Source organism: Cygnus olor, chromosome 5 (genome assembly GCF_009769625.2).
Source record: "Cygnus olor isolate bCygOlo1 chromosome 5, bCygOlo1.pri.v2, whole genome shotgun sequence".
Taxonomy (NCBI): domain Eukaryota; kingdom Metazoa; phylum Chordata; class Aves; order Anseriformes; family Anatidae; genus Cygnus; species Cygnus olor.
The window spans coordinates 58,613,779-58,627,036 of NC_049173.1; the positions used below are offsets into that span (position 1 = coordinate 58,613,779).

Consider the following 13,258-nt stretch of genomic DNA (forward strand, 5'->3'; position numbering starts at 1 on the left):
GAGAGTTTGGGAAAATACAGAAGGAACATAACATACAGTTAAATCCATATTCAAAAATAAAGAAATTGGTAAACATGCCACAGGCTGTTCTTTGCTAAAGTCATTATATTTTATGCATGATTTTAGCATGTGGTTAATCAAAACCATGTTTATTTTTGGGAAAGGCACTATTTTTTTTTAATATCATGTTAAAATCCCAGTCTTCTGACTTCCAGAATTTTGTGGTATAATCATCTAGTCAGCAGTTTTATTCATGCTCACATAAACAGTTCTGAGAGCTGCCATACACTATGCCTACTTCTTCAGCAGATATCCTTGCGCCTACTTCCATCCTGCATACTTAGCATAAAATGTCTTTCAGAATTAGTCTGCAAATCCATTAAAATTTAGTTATTTAAACCCCACTGAAGTTCCAGCATTGCTGTGATGTTTACAAGACTGTATGATCTCAGTTAAGCAAAATATGCTAATACAAGAATAAATAGAAGCACTACAGAAGATCCATTTAGATCTAAAGGACTATCTATGTGGTTAACTACATGCATTTCAGTAATCTCTTGAATGAAAGCCTATCACATCATTCTTCCAAAGTAATTTAGAATTGCCTGTACATCTCGGGTGTACTTTCACTTTGTTGCAGAAGTGGAAAATGGTATGCAGAAGCTTGTATCAATATCAGATGGATGAAAATAGAAGAAATGTAAGAAGATATGGAAATATATATATATATACACACACACACACACAGGTTCAATGTTCTGCAGGAACTTAAGAAAATGAGTTGAAACCCTGTTGTACTTATGTTAATGACAAAAATCCCACTTATCTAAAGAGAGACCAGACTTCACAACATAAGGCTGACTGTGATTCACTGGACAAGATTAATAAGTATATTAACCTACTCTTATTGATTATCCTAAGTAATACTGCAAAACTTTTTCAAAATATGCAGTTAAAGTAGACTTCAAACCAGAATGCATCCTATATAGGATTAAATATTTGCTATTAAAACCTGCAAAAATGATTTTCAGATTACAATCAGTGAATTAATATTTTTTCCAGACTATTCTAACAATGCACTTACACCCTAAGACTGTAGTCAGACATAAAATTAAAAAGGTGAAGTAATAAGCGAGGTCTGACCAGGAAGACTGGCAAGACTGAATTTACCTGAGGACTAATTAGGCAATATCAAAACTAAATCCATGTTTGATATTATGTGATGGGGAGTGGTTCTACTCATACCTCATTCAAACTAAATAAAAAGATGAAAATCTGTTTCCAGTGAAAATTCTGGAACTTTTATAAATAACTTCATTGAATTTCATAACTGTAAGAATAAGATTACAAACAAAAAATAAAATAAGCACAAGTAGTGATGCATTTCTGAGTCTGCAAGCAGGCTGAAACACAGCTGTGACAAAATGTTTGTATATGGGAATTGGATGTTAAATTTGAAGGCTAATTATAACACTAATTATTTTACCACAAATAATTTCAAGATAAATATAATAAAGCCGTGCTGATTCACCTTCTCTGAAGATACTGCATACTTCCAAACCAGAGAGGGGATAGCTCCAGAACCTGCTGGAATGACTCAGAAGTGAAAAGACCCAAACTGTCACCTCTTTCGGACACGCCTAACACCCAAATTGCCTTTTAGTCAGTCACACTGAGTAGCAGACCCAATTCATTTTGCATAAGCAATAATCATTTCCATAAATATCAGCTGATTCTATCCATAATGTTTGCTTCATTCCATGCTCAACCTTTATGTTGCTAGATTTATAATCTCAAACAGCTTGTTTTTTTTTTTGTTTTGTTTTGTTTTGTTTTTTTTTTAACTTTTTCACATTCTTTTGACCTTCTTTTAAAAAAATCAAGAAATAAACTATAATAAACTATACTTAAGTTACTAATCATTCACTGAAGTAGAAAACTGTGTCCCTAGAAAGGGAAAGCATTAAAGTTTGAATAGCAAGTTAGTCATATCAGAACATTATACTGTTACTAAATAGTCCGTAAATTTATTGCTCTGGGTATCAGGTTTGTAGTTCCGGAAGATATCCTTAGCACTCCAAAAAAACCACTGTTGCTCAAAAACTGTTCCTACTTTAGGAATGATTATGTTGTTCACATTTGATACTCATGGAGATATGCAAAACTAATAATTTTAAATGAAGAGCTAGCTGTGATTGATGACTAGACTAGACATGACTAGACATCAAAATATCTCATCTGCTACCTGTGCCTAATATTGACACCAGCCAATAATATGCAGATGTACCACTTCCAGGTTTCCGGCCATCTTGGTGACTCATTTAAAACAAAGAAACTATTAGTCTGAATTAATAATCTTTTGAAAACTAAAAGAGTATTAATAGTGAGTTCATAAAATACTTCCCAACCCCACTAGACTGCTTTGATATTATGGCTTTAAACAAACAACAGTCTACACAGCAAGGCAAAAAGAATTTATAGGCAAAAATTCCCAAAGATTTGCAAGTCTCTTCTCAAGCTTTGCATAGTCCATTCAACATTATAGCTGATGAAACATTGCAAACATTGAACTATTAAACAGGATTATGACATTCAGTAAAACTGTATTACCCATAGCAAAACAATATAAAGGCTAACCCTCGGAAAGAAAGTGCATGAGCTATCTGGGAAGGTTTAGGAATGACTCACCATGATGTGTCTCTCTCAGGAAGCTAGAGATAGTATTATGAGGTACTTATGCAAATCCTGAGAGAGAGTGATAAGACAAATTGAGTCCTTCATCAGAAAATGAAATAGATTGTGAAGGAAGGAAACCTCCTTTCACGGGAAGCCGTGGAAAGGAACGTAATCACAAATTAGAGAAAATATTTTAAATGAAAATCCCTTTCCCCTTTCCTTTGCAATTTTTTCATGTTTTCAAGCCCAATTTATACATAGTTCAAAGTACTGCATGAGTACCTGTCTACATTTTTTTCTTTTTAATTGACTAAATTTTCTCATTGTACCAGTCTTAGCTGCTAAATATTCATCCTTGGATAAGAGGAGATTATCCTGGGAACTCTGCTCTTCATCTAAGTTGAAATGTATACCTTTATTGCTTTTATTTTGATCTTGATTGAGTTTATATCATATGACAAACATTGAATTACCTTAAAAATAATTGTTTTACAGTGTAGTTTTACACTCTCCTGAAGAACAAGGGTGAAAAACTTTCCCTGAAACAAAACCCAGAGATTTTAAATTGATGCAGTTAATGGCATGAAGTCACTGGGACAAACAGGAGAGAAAAAAAAAATGCTTTCTTCTTTGTCTTGTCTTTAAACTTCTGGAAAATGATGAGTGCAGAATTTATTAAATGGAATGACAGGAAGCATGAAAACCAAAGGCCAGTAGGGTATTCACAAAAAGTAATCAGCATATTTGTAAGGGAATGGGAAAACCACCCTCTGGCAATTTGGAATCTTCACAAGAAGATTGCAAGAAGAAAAAAAAAAAAACACTAATACCCAATAATTCAGTTTATTAACTTTCTTCTTAAAACTCATGACATTATCGGAATATGAACATTAGTATTATGCTGAGTTCTTCTTTACATCATTTCTCTTAGCAAACAATTTATAAAAGGATTTTTTTTTTCAAAAATAGTGATATCAGAACAACAGGAAAGAAAACATTAATATTTTTTCTGCTATTAGAAAAAATGTTTCAATATCATCAAAATACCAGATTTTTTTTTTCACACTTCTTTGGCAAAAGGCTTTTCCTGAAGGTATTTCCAATATGTACTGTAAATGATAATATGTATCAGACGGAGGGCATGAGATCGTGCTGCCATACACTGTTCTTCACTGTTCCTTACATTCAGCAAACACTACATGACTCTGTCCAGGGCAACTCGCATGTACTATCCAAAATTGCAGTTTAAATAGGGAAGCTGAATGATGGAGAACATGTGGTTTCCTGTGCTGTTTAAATTATGTCAGTGTATTTTTACTCAAACAAAAACTAATCTAACAGCTGCTGTGTACTTTTGTTTACATGCTATATGTCAAATCGTATTGTCCCTAAGGTACTTATGAGAGATGCTTTAGCAGTCATTTTCTTAAATACTGATGCCTATCCGAATTTGGATTTTTCCACCATTGAACAGAATGACAAGCACACGATTGCTGTACTTAAAGCAATCTTTCACAGCTGCTTTGCTTTTTCAGTGATCCCATTAAATTGACGGCATATGCCTGTGGGGTCTACAATGTTACAATACTGCTGAACAAGATGTGGATTGTACAATACAAATTTCTACAATAGAACTTGGCTTTATTGTGGGAACCATTTCCCAGGTCATCCTTCTATTTATTTTTAACCAGAGCAAAATTTAATTTGAAAACTTCTCTCTCTCTGTGACCTCTACTGGACACCTGGTTATATTAATTGTTTAGAAGTGCAAACTCTAACACTCAGTGGTTAGTAGGCATGAAAACCTATGAAGTCTCCTTGGTTCCTAAAATGAGCATGAGTCATGCCTTTTCTTGAACTGAACGAAGTAGCTGTGCATTAAATATGCTGGCACATCTTCTGCTTGAGCAAGTGGACCGAAATGGTGTGAATTGTTAATGCCTTGCTGCTTTGGTTCACGGCTTGTGATTGATCATTTGTAACTATATCTACTCCTTGTTCCATGAAATCAAGTATGGAGTAATGGGTTCATCAGATTTTTGGGTTAAATTGAGAGTGAAGAGGTACTGTGTGTGGAAATAAGAGTTGCCATGTTCGGGGCTGGCCTTGTAACAGCATGGAATCTAAAGGCGATATTCAAAACCACTTCACTCATCATACGCTTACTGATTCTGAATAGGGTCCATTTGCAGGGGACATTTGGTAGTTTTCCAATACACTTTATGCCTCTTTCTCCACTTCTACCACCCTGCACTTTTTTTTTTTCTTTTCTCTCTTTTTTTTTTTTAAACTAGAATAGCTTATAACTGGTCAGCAGAGAAAAGTAATAATTTAAATATCTTGCTACGTAAAAGTAAAAATAGCGTAGGACTGAAATGACTGTCCTCCTAATTAATGATACTGTGTAAATATTAAGTCATTTGTATGACTCAGGCTATAAAGAACTCAGCAAAGTTTCAGAATTCAGAATCATAATCTCCTATTTTTTTTTAAATTATGGTAGAAAATATCTTTCCAGGCAGAAAAAAAGAGTTACTATAGCCTTAATTTTACTCCTCTGTCTATTCACGTGCAGGAATGACACACATTTCCAAACACTACAACATTGCTTGTGACCTTACAACCAGCAGTGTGTGGGACCACAGCAACACAAGCCAACAGCAACCAGAAGTGACAACCTGTGATGGCCTGAAGGAGAGTATTCACATTACAGTATCTCCACAGAACAAGAAAGGTAATGTATGTCAGTATCAAACTTACTGCAACACTCACAATGCTCTGTTTGTGCAACAGAAATCTCACTATACATACCATATTATCTCCTCTGGTTAAATTTCATCAATTCAGAATAAAACACAAGAATTTGTTTCCAATGTTATAAACAACTTATGAAAACTAATTATGTGCGAATGTTTACCTTGGAATGAATGAATGACTCTAGTCAAATAAAGCTTGCAACCAGGTTTTCCATCCACGCTTGTGTTGAAGTTTAGACACAAAACTAAAAGTGAGATCAATTTAAGACTAGAAGAGAAATACAGAGTAAAAATTGACTGCTGTTACTAAAGAAGTGTTCTGCTTTTACACACCTGTGTATATGTGTGATGATTATAGTCATATTAAGACAAAAAGACAGATGCTTTAGTTCAGTTCAATTTCAATCCAGGTCATATGTGATTTTTAATATCTCTTCTTTGTTTAATATTTATACTTATGAATGTGAGTATAGTGCGAGTCTGCAACAATCTAGCTGATGTGCAAATCTTTTCATTAAGACCTTCTGGGAGACTTGAATTGACACAACATTGGAGGAACACAAGAAGCAATCATGAATGAAAAAGCTTCTTTTTTCATAACTCATTATTTCCCACATTTTCTCTGGCCAAATAGTGGTTGACCACCCTCGCAGTAAAAATTCATTTTCTTATGTTTAAATGGAATTTCCTGCACTTCAATTTATGCCCATTTCTGCTTAACCATTCATTGACTGCTATTGATGAGAACCTGGATCTATTCTTCTTTAGTCTCCCCCTATCAGACATTTATACACACTGCTAAAATCATCCCTGAACTTTCTCTTAACAGGTTAAACAGCCACAGGCAGCTCCATCAGCCTTTCCTCGTAAGCCAGATGCTCCTATCCTTTAATAATCTTCATGGCCCCTCACTAGACCCACTCAAGTGTGTCTGCATCTTCTTGTATTCAGAAGCCTAGTGCTGGACACAGCTTTCCAGCTGTGCCTCACCATTGATGAGCAGAGGGGAAGAATCATCTCCCTTGACCAGCTCACGATGCTCTTGTAATGCAGCCCAGGAAGCTGTTAGCCTTTGCTGCAAGCGTGCATTGCTGGCTCATGGCCAATTTGGTATTCACCAGGACCCCAAATCCTTTCCTGCAGAGCTGCTTACCAGTTGACTGGCTCCCAGACCATACTGGTAGATGGAATTACACCTTTCCAGCTGCAGGACTTCGCATTTCCTTTTGTTGAACTTGATGGGATTCCTGTTTGCCTAGTTGTTATCCATCCTTTCTCCTGCAGTTCTAATGTGCAAAAGTTCTTTAAGACTTACAAGAAGAAAAGAAACAATACATACCGCCTAACTCAGTAAGCACGTGATCTATGGAGAGGGTAGAGAGAGGTCCTGGAGAAAACGAGGGTAAATGTTTATAACTATGACCTAGAAGATCTTTATTTTATAAAAGGCTTACTCCTAATGGACTAAAGTTTTTTAAAAATGCTTCCTAGGAAGGGTTATAAATAGATTTCATAGCACACAACTCCAGATATTATTCTCAAAACTATTACTTAAGAACCAAAGATGCTGTTCTCCATTCAATCAGACATATATAATGCCAGAAAGTATGCCAGAAGGAGGAAAAATTGATCTCATATAGTTTTTATGCACTTTAATTTACTGAGTCAGGTAAAGACGCCTTATAATGGAACTTAACGTTGTGTCAGTGCTCTCTTGATTACAACCCATGATGTCAGCAGCTACACATTTGCCAGACCAGTTCAATCATCTTTTTATTTTCCCTGCTCATACTGTGCCTTCTATACTAAACAGAATAAGGTCTTTACAGGGGGTATGTTCTGCATGTCAAAATAAATTCAATAGATTCAGTTGTGCCTTCCAATGGAGTTTTAGAACTTCAAAAAGGTGAGTGGAACTTAGGACTGAGCACTTAGTTTTATTTAATTATAAAATTTTCATGTAAAATATATACTCCTTCTATTAGTATTACATTATATATAAGTATATATATTACATAATACATTTCACACATATTAGAAGGCATCATTTACTATAATAATAAAATGCATAGAATAACGTATAGCTTATATAGCATTATACTACATTACATTATATATATAACTATAAATCGGTCTGAATAGACCAGCTAATTAGCTGCATCTGTTGATGCCAATTCTTACTGGTCTGAGAAACTGTTGAATATACACACTCCCTTAAGAATAGGCAATAGAGGCATAAAAGAAGAAAAATACTATGTAGCACACAATACCTGATAATAGGCATAGAGCAAGATTTGTACCTCGATAAGAAAGAGAAAGATACAAGCTCCACAGAGATGTGCTTCTAAATTCATAATTACTATCTTAGCTAGGTTAAGAATAAAAGCATTTCTGAAGCCATGGGATCAATGCCAGTTTACTTCTGGATTTGTCAAACAAGATATATATGCTGAATTCCACATCCGAGGATAAAAATGTTATAGACTGAATCTGAAGTTAAACGTTAGGATGAAGTGCAGAAAAGAAATATATGGCTTGATTCCTAGACAGGCCGTGTAATTGGCATTAAAGTTATCTTCATCACAGTACTGGATTTCGCAATCAAGGCAGAGTTGAGTGTTTCATCGTGACTGAGTTAAATGTAAATTCTAGTTTTGAAGTAAATATTTCAGTAGTAACTTATGCTTATACAAATTCTACCAGTGCTGCAAATACAGTTACATAGTCTGTGATTAGAGAAAATGAAGCATACAAAGGATTCACGCATATCTATTATTTTTAAGTGCTACTGATGCCATCGCTATGATAAATTGTAAGTGCCACCAAAGAGATCAATAATTCTGTCACATGGAGTAGGAATTCCTGAATATATCAGTGGGTTCTTGTTTTGACGGTACTGACATGGTATATTTCCAGTTTCTCCTCAGACAGTTATGGGGAATATTTAGCTGAGGCTCTCACACTCTTCTTACTGCAACAACTTTCAGGATCATTCTCTACAGCATTACTGTGTCCCATTTCTTTTAATATTTAAAAAGGATTATTGATTATATCTTCGATCTGAAAGTAGTTGTAAACTTTGAAATAACAAGAAATTGCTTATAATGAGGCCAAGGAATGGTACCCGGTTTGTGAGGGGATACAAAAAAACACGAAAGCCCTACTACTAGCCAGGATGAAATCTGATTTGCTTCTCTCAAAGTGGTTAGGAATAGAAAAGGAGTAAGTACACCACTTAGGTAGATATATGTTCAGGCACACAACCCGTAGATTTTAAGTCTCCTTTTAATGATTTACAAGGATTATGTTTTCCTTGGATACTTCCCTCACCATAGAAGGATTATTTATAGACCCAGGCACCTCTGAAATCTGAAGTTCTTGCACTTATTTATTTAAAACCTTGTACTAAAAATCTTTGGTCTGAATATCAAAGATAAGGAAAAAATGCCATAGGGATATATACTTCAATGCCTAATTAAATTTATAGTACACAGATATAACTATTTGTTAGAAAACATCCCTGAAGGAAAGCTCAAAGAGAAAACATTTTTGAGCGCTCTTAAATCGCAGAGTTGGAGCAATGTCTTATTTATAGGCCATATACAAGGGTAGAAGAGAGAAACAGCATGTGTTACCCCACTGAAAAAGCAAGAAAAAGCTCTCAGACTGAAGAACTATCTACAGGAAAACAGTGCAATCACTGAAAAGAGGATGAAAAGTAATGCAAATATTAATATGTTAAAACCACACAAAAACAACAGTTATATTCATGAGCTTATTACTATTTGCAATTTTTAGTTCAAATTAAAGGCACCAACATACAGAAAGGATAAAAGAAATACTTCTAGATTTGCTCTTCTAAAGCAAATCTTGATGTAGTAAACAGAAAACCTGTCCTACAAATGCTACTTACCATTTATGATATTGCCAGTGTTTTCCCCACACATGTTGACTTTCCATTCTCCAGTGAGATAATAATATATTCTTAGTGTACGATCACCTAAAATCTTTAAAAAAAGGAAAGGTGTTACTGCAAATAATTAAGACCTGGTTATTTAACAGATAGGTTAAGAAAAACAAACAAACCCACCGTAACATAACTTGAAACAGCTACTATTGAAATATTAATCACTCAGTGAACAAATGTCTTTGCAGTATAGACTACACCCCACATGAAATTCACCGTACAGCTGTTGAACCTTTGATTTCCAGTAATGACTATACCTATTGGCAAATACATCTTTCTGTATAAGCAAATTTAAGAAAAAATAAGAAACATGTTAAATAAAATATTCCAAGTTTTCCTTGGGGAAAAAAAAAAAAGTAATTGCAGATAGAACAATATGTTATGTGATTTTTACCAAGTGAAATAGTATGAAATTAAAAAAGAAAAATTAAGATCCTTAGGCAAATTAAATCAACCTCTACCAAATTCCCTACACGGACGTGTTACAGGAAATTTACTTCAAAGACCTTATAGACATACTAAGATATAGAATGAAAACTGCTATTAATTTCTGATTAGCTTAGCTACACAAAAAGATTAAAGCCCTGTGTAATTTTTTTTAGAAGTGCATTCATAGACCATATATGATCATAGTAGAAATATGAGACAGGGTAGCAATGTCTTACAAAGTAACTCGGTGACTTCAGCAAAAGACTCCTTAGCAGTGGAAAGTGTATGGCCTACTAGTGCACACATCAGTAACACCAGCTACTGCATGAGAGAAATAGGGGCTCTATTGTCCCTGCTACGCCTTTATGCTAACTACCTATTTTGAATAGAGAATACATACTTTGAATTTAAAAAAAAAAAAAAAAAAGCTAATCTCTGGAAATGTAACAATTGTTTAATTTATTCTCTGATTCCTACAGAAAATGCAAATACATGTTTTTGGATTAGTTGAAATTTTTAATCATAGATAGCATTTTATTCTGCTGGTAAAGATAGAAACTGCTTTAGAAACAGCTAGAAGAATAACACAACCCAAACATAATGTTTTGGCCTTTTGCATACCATCACAATAGGGGATATCACCAGCCATTTCTTGTGTTTACAGTCAAATTCTAAATCATTCCACATTATTCTGATTTTTCCTAGTCATGCATCAGAACTATTGTTTTAGATAGAATCCTCCCACTGTTAGGATTTTATGTTCAAATGGATTTTCAGATTAACATGAAATTACATAGCTCAGTCAACTTAAAACATGCATTTCAACCTTTTAAATACTATCTGCTTGCTATACATAAATCAAAATACTTTTATTGGATATTTAGATTGCTCTTGTCCAGATTGTACAGAAATCATAATACGTGAGAATATACACAATAATTGTTTTTATATTGTGCAATACCAATGCAAATTTTATGAAAGAGGTAAGTCAACAGGATAGGTGCTGTGTGATTAAAGCAGAAACTGCCACTGAAAGGATGCTAGAGAAATTACCTGTCATTCTCAGGAAGAAAGTTTAAGATAGACAGCACACAAGTTACTTTTTGATGACAGAAATAGCAATATTTGACCAGGAGAAATTCATTGTTCATGGAACTGTTGAAAAGAAAAGGCAAGTGGAAAATACTAATGACATTATTCATCCATCATGCCTACTTCAGGTCAGCCACATGAACATCTTAAACTGTCTTTTTCAAGATGCTCATAGAAAAGGCAGAGCCAAAGTATGACAAAAAACGTTATCAGTCTTGTAAATTTTAAGAGGAATGTCTCCAGTTATAAATTCCCATACTCAACTTCAGTAGCACATGTTCAAAAGTGAAAAATACATCTCTTACCCCAACAGAATCTACATTCCACAACTGACGTTGCACACCAAACAGGAGGTGCTACCTCTCCAAAGAAATACAATTTAAAATAAGACAAAGAAAACACACCATGAATAAAGTTTTGTGTTTTCTTGCTTTTTTTCCCTCTCTTTTTTTCACTTTCAAATGCAATTACAATAGCTTCAATGCCATTCTAACATGCGCAAACATGCAACTCTCCTGAAGATGTTGCATACCACTAAAGGATTCCTAAAATACAATGTATTTCCTCCCCCCTGCCCATTTTTGTACATATATAGGCCCAAATGCCGTATTTCTGACCTAGTTCTAATGTAACTCAGATTTGTTTTCTGGCAAGGGAGAAGACAGGAAAATGTAAAACATATTACAATTTCTTACAGTGGACTCAAGGTCCTCCAATAGCTGTAGTTTCTCACTCTTTACAGTGAATAGCCCTTAGCTTTCTAGGCAGTTTAACTGCAAATACTCATTTCAAATAGATTTGGTGGAACCAGGTTCAAGTCTAATCAGAACCAAACAGAATGTGGAACTGTATTTCGGTCTCCCATATCAAATTCTGATCATTCAGCCTTAAAAAATAATAAAAAAAAAGGTTTGAAAATTTATTAGAGGTATTACTTTAGAAATTTTAGAAATTTTCTAAATTTTGACAGAACAGGAAAATTGTTTCATACCAGTTCAAATATGTAACAAATAGAAAAGAATTCTCTATTTATCTTGCCTCCTTGTTCAAATTTTATAAACATAACTATTATTTTTTCTAGTTCTAACTGCATAATTATAGACATTTTCAGCATAAAAAAAAAAGAACTTTTCTTCAATGAATTATGAATCCTATTTGATATCCTCCATCAGTATATTGAGGGCTATATGCTAGGTGTGCAGTTCTACCATCAGAAGCCTGTACAGTGACTAAATGGAGATATACGACTATGAAGATTGTAGTCTGGCAAATCTGTCTTTTTGAGAATTGAAACAGAGCCAGCAACTGTTGACTGTGTTGCTTTTCCTCATTCATCCAGTGAGATGGATCTAGCATATCTGAAGTGAGGGTGTTACCACTTTTGTCAGGGTTTCAGAACAAAAAGAATCAAACATTCTACTTCCTTCAGATGCATTTGAGACCTTTCTTCCTGTCAAGATACCACCATTATTTGGTGAATTCACATCATTCTTTGCTTAATTGGTCCACTTTTTCCACTAACAGGTAAAAGTCTGGAAAGAAATAGTTACTGACTACAGAGAAGCAAAAGTGCCTTTTTTATTTTTTTTTTTTGCAAAGCAGGATCAATCTGCTGAGCTTTTTGCTAACTATACATTTAAAAAAAAAACACAACACATTTCAATTGCTTTTTTTTAACCATGCTAGGTGAATGAAACTGCAAAAGAACTGCAAAGGGAAAGACTCATGTCCCAGTCAAATAACAAATATTATTTCTTTCAAGGAAAGGGAAAATGATGTGCTTCTGAAATACTCTTTTTGATTTGACTACACTATGACTTGGGATGTCCAAAATGAGGATGGTATGACAGGAAATTATCATCATATGCACCATATGTACTGTATACTGCCTTTATTCTTCCATTTTTCTTTAGACATCCACTAAAAGACAGGATATTGGGCTAGATGAAATTCTAGTCTAACACAGTATTGCAATTTTATGGTCTTTTGTTTTTGTTGTCAACTTATAAACAACAAATATGTTTGCCTTTTAAATCACTAGACTGCATGAAATACTATTCTGAAGATTTAAAAGTATTTCTATTTCATACTTACTGTTGTATTGAATACCAGAGACATAGATTTTCAATTTATTTTAAACGTGTGTATTTTGATACATTCATCTTTCATTGGAGGATCAGATAAAACGCAAATGTGAATTGCACATAAACATATAACTTTTTCTTTGGCTTTAGTTCTCCTTCCCCCGTACCAAGCACTAAGTACAGGCTAGAATTTTCCCAACAGTTTTTCTCTTTCAGACTCATTTGTTTCTTTCCATTCCCATACAACCTTTTTT

General features: G+C 34.2%; 1 long non-coding RNA gene across 2 annotated transcripts in view; it reads right to left on the reverse strand.

Annotated features, from left to right (window-relative positions):
• The window catches only part of LOC121071524, a 33,801-nt gene that overhangs the window by 3,045 nt on the left and 17,498 nt on the right, over nucleotides 1-13,258 (reverse strand). For both annotated transcript variants that reach the window (XR_005820668.1, XR_005820669.1), the window contains exon 4: nucleotides 9,346-9,439. This is a non-coding gene — a long non-coding RNA (uncharacterized LOC121071524). The remainder of the gene's footprint in view (nucleotides 1-9,345; nucleotides 9,440-13,258) is intronic.